Here is a 4,523-nt window from a genome sequence, read left to right as displayed (position 1 = left end):
ATGCATGGCGACTCTATATGCAGCAGAAGGTCCAGAGTTGGGATGTGAGGATGACGAGCCTAGCGGTGGTCGGACATGACACTCCAATCCATGTGTACATGGAGTGGTACATGCGGATCACTCGCATCATTATTGGCAACCCCTCTAGGCGTCGTCCAGATGGCCTGGGATATGTAGCTCTCGCAGGAGCGTACGTGTTACATCCCGTATTTTTGAACGTCGGATTAATTGTAAGTTAAGGTGGGGCCCACACATCAAGATTTTTTTTTTGGGACATGTGACAAATTATATGAATCACATATGTGAAGTTAAACACAACTCATGAAGTACCCTTGGTCCAAATCAAAGTGGAAGCCCTCCAAACGAATATTTTTAAGAAAACGTTTTCGGATGACCTTACTTGGAGGGGCAAACACGGTATTATAAGTTTGGAATTTGGAAATATACCAAGAAATAGAAGTTGTAGATAATTGAATTAGCTTTCCATCCATAGGTCGTGGGTTCCAAGGTGACGTCGGTACAAGGAGATATGAACGTTTTAAGGTCGAAAGGTCAGTGGGTTAGGCCCAACTCGGGCCCAACCGAATTGGCCCAAAAAAATGAAAAGAAAAATTCAGGCCCAAGTGAGGAGGTGGCCGGCCATGGTCCTTAATAAAGGACCCAAGCCCATTTAAATTAGTCATGTGATTAATAATAAAAAGGGGCTAAGTCTTCATTTTCAACCAAGAACATTCATGAAGCAAAGAAGAGAAAAACAAACACAAAGAAGAGCAAAAATAAGGCCATTTCGGGTTTGGCCATAGAAAAATCACCCCTCAAAATCTTGCCTCTAAAATTATTTTCTTGTTGAATTCCTACTAAATTAAGTGTCCTCTACAACTTGGTGTAGTTGTTTTGGAAGAAGGAGCACTTATTTCTTCAAGTTGACAACTTGTTCAAGTGAAGAAGTTTGTAGAAAAAGGTAAGAATCAATTCCTTTTTCTTATGTTATGAAGGTTTGTTTATGTTGTGGTATGTGGAAATGAGTAGAAATTATGAAAATATGAAAGTTTGCAAAGTGGGTATGTATATATGTATGTAGCCGTGTGTGTATATTGTTGTATATATGATATGAGTTGAATTTTATGTTGTATTCTAGTTGTGGTTATGGTGAAAATTATATTGGAAATGAAAGTTGAATGAATTTTGGTTGAAGTTGGAATGTAGAAGATTATGTCACCTTAGAATAATTTTGAGATATTATAGAAATGAAGTTGTTAAGATGTAAATTATGATTATGGTTGATGAAATTGGAAGGTGGAAATATGTTATGAATATGTAGGTTGAAGATTTGAAGTTTTGGGTGAATTATGTTTTGGTGGAAAGTTTGTATATTTTGTATATCTTGTGAATATTTCGTAGGAATGATATGAAATATTTCCAAATTATATTGTGATGATCTAGATTAATGATGAATGTGAAACCATTGAGATTAGTTTGGAAATTGAAGTTGAAATGAAGGTTATGACATTATGTTGGAAAGATAGCTAGTTAAGTTATATTGTGTTTATGGTGACTATTGTTGTTGTTGTTGATGTTGTTGTTGGGTTGTTGTTGATTGTTTTGGCCGAGTTAAATTCTCGGGGATGCTATATGTATAAGGGAGATGCTGCCCAAATTTCTGTAGGCAATTATGAATAAAGATTGAATACTTAAAGATTGGAAATTGAGAATTGGTAAATGTGACCAATTACAGATTTTGGGCGAAACGGGAATTGAATTTGGAAAGGCGTAAAGAGCATACAAGGTATGTAAAGCTATCCCGATTCTTCTTTTGGCATGCCCTAGGTGTACTAGGATCGGATTTGAGCCTCCAAAAGCGTTCTGCTCATCGGAATCCGCATTTGAAAATACCCCTTTTTCATTCAATGGAATTGAACCCTATAAGTATGCTTTATTGAAAGAATTGTGCAAACTTCCGCAAATTGTTTAGAAAATTATGGAATGCCCCTAGAACCTCCGTAGGTGACTTTATAAGCTTTAAATACGTAATTTGAGCCCACCGCTTCGTTTGTCCCGAGGTGGGTCCACTATTTCCGATTTTACCCTTTTAGTGGTTATGACTTGTCTTCGAGCGTTTTTTTTTTTAAGAAATGTTTTAACTACTCTTGTAACTACTAAATAAAACTTGTTTTAAATATTCTATTAAGTCTTGTAAACTGTTTTGGAACTTGGAAACGAACTTAGAAAGATTATGCTTCCGTAATCCATTATGACATTCGAAATTCACTTATTATGATTCCGTCCGATTTTATTGATTTGATTCGTCATTTGATATGCCTCATTGAGTCTCTGGAAATATATAAGGTATTTTATTGCATTTAGTTTCTCACTACTCCATTCGTGGATGCCTCAACGTTTCCCACACTGAGCCCGGGCCAGGATATGTTCTCAAGCGTCTTCCACTGCATTGTTCGCCGTGCCTCGATGTGAGGGGGCAGGTATACATGTACATGGGTTGTGGAGTATGTTGTGTCATGTACACTATTCTGATATGATATGATATGATCTGATATGGCCATCTGATATGATATGCTATGTTACGGGGCTATTCCCCTTTTCTGATCCTTATGTGTTGTGGCACCAGTGTCGGGGGGTGACCACGTTCTGTCTGCCGAGTCCCCTGGAAGGGGCCGGATATGATATGGCATATGTTTCTGTACACACTCTTCATGTTTTGAAAATATGCATTTGATACTCTGGACATCTCACTCACATTTTTGTACGTTCTGTTCCGGTTATGATTTTGTTCCGTAATGGGACCAGGTATGACATACGTTTCCTGTAAGTACTATTTATGCTTTATGATCAGCATTTTGCTAATCTGGATATTCCGTTCATTTTCTGTATCTCCTGTTCCGATTATGACTTTGTTTACTACGTTCCATGCTTTACATACTCAGTACATATTTCGTACTGACCCCCTTTCTTCGGGGGCTGCGTTTTCATGCCGCGCAGGTACAGACTACAGATTTGCTGACCCACCTGCCTAGGACACCTATTCTGCTATTCTGGAGCGCTCTTTTGTCCAGAGCCTATACTCTGGTACAGTCTGCTGCTGTTGTATATATGTACGCTATTCAGGGGTACGACGGGGCCCTGTCCCGTCTTATGATTCTGTTATGTTCTGTAGAGGTCTGTAGACATACATGTGGGTTCTGTATATGTTTTGGGTTTCTATGATTTGTGATAGCCTTATCGGCTTCCATGTGCTATATATGTTCCTCTGTGACACTAGTAACGTCGACTGACTTTTATATTTATATAATCTGCTAGTCTGCTGGTTTGGTTTATTGGGTACGTTTGGGTGTCCAGCACGGACACTAGTCACGGCCTACGGGGTTGGGTCGTGACAGTACGAGGCGCTGGTACGGACCGTTCAAATGATGCGTTATGAGAGCACTGCCCGTATGGAGGCCCCCGAGACGGCGGAGTATGCAGCACGGATGATTGAGCTTGCCGAGACTGGTATGAGACAGGCACATGACTTTGCGCGTCTCCATGAGCGTGTGCCCGCTGCCCCACCTGGGGCAGCAGGTGGTCGTGGTCGCCGAGGAGTTGGTGGCCGTCGTAGAGGTGTTAGGGCTGGCAGAGGTGACGAGGCTCCGTCGACTTCAGAGATCCCGTCGAGTTCTTACCAGCCGGCGACTACAGATATCCCATCGACTTCTCATTCCAGGTCGTCGACTTCACAGACTCCTCTGTATACGCCGGACCCTTTTTCAGATTATGTGACCTGGCTTTCATTTCCACATCCAGTAGTTCGTGATCCACAGGGTGAGCGGCCGATTCGTGATCTACAGGGTGGCCTACATCTGCACTTCGACGACTCCATGTTTGAGGACTTCGTGTTTGATACGGCACCATCTGCATCTCCTGCACCGGAGGCCGCTCAGGAGCCCTCTCACCAGGCATCTCAGGAGGCCGTCGACACACAGGTTTGACTTTTACAAAAAAGTAAAATAATTTATTAATTATTTGTTTATTTCAGGTTAAATCTAATCTAAATTGTTTATTTATTATTTCAGGTTCATTCCACTGCGCATGTGGACCCATCTCCTGCACCGGGCCCCACTCAAGAGACCGTTGAGGAGCCAGCTCAGGAGCCCTCTCACCAGGCATCTCAGGAGGCCGTCGACACACAGGTTTGACTTTTACAAAAAAGTAAAATAATTTATTAATTATTTGTTTATTTCAGGTTAAATCTAATCTAAATTGTTTATATATTATTTCAGGTTCATTCCACTGCGCCTGTGGACCCATCTCCTGCACCGGGCCCCACTCAAGAGACCGTTGAGGAGCCAGCTCAGGAGCCCTCTTACCAGACATCTCAGGAGGCCGTCGACACACAGGTTTAACTTTTACACTAAAATAAAATAATTTATTAATTATTTATTTATTTCAGGTTCATTTTAGAATAAATCTAAATTAAATTGTGTATATGTTATTTCAGGTTCATTCCTCTGCGCCTGTGGACCCATCTC

General features: G+C 41.1%; 1 long non-coding RNA gene across 1 annotated transcript; it reads left to right on the top strand.

Moving 5' to 3' along the window:
- Positions 1–558: 558 nt before the first annotated feature.
- LOC132612357 (uncharacterized) lies at positions 559–3,208 on the top strand. The gene is made up of 3 exons (XR_009571723.1): positions 559–961; positions 1,736–1,786; positions 2,998–3,208. It is a non-coding gene; the product is annotated as an uncharacterized LOC132612357 (long non-coding RNA).
- The last annotated feature ends 1,315 nt before the right edge of the window (positions 3,209–4,523 follow it).

Source organism: Lycium barbarum, chromosome 9 (assembly GCF_019175385.1).
Source record: "Lycium barbarum isolate Lr01 chromosome 9, ASM1917538v2, whole genome shotgun sequence".
Taxonomy (NCBI): domain Eukaryota; kingdom Viridiplantae; phylum Streptophyta; class Magnoliopsida; order Solanales; family Solanaceae; genus Lycium; species Lycium barbarum.
This window is presented reverse-complemented; position numbering and strand designations above follow the sequence as displayed.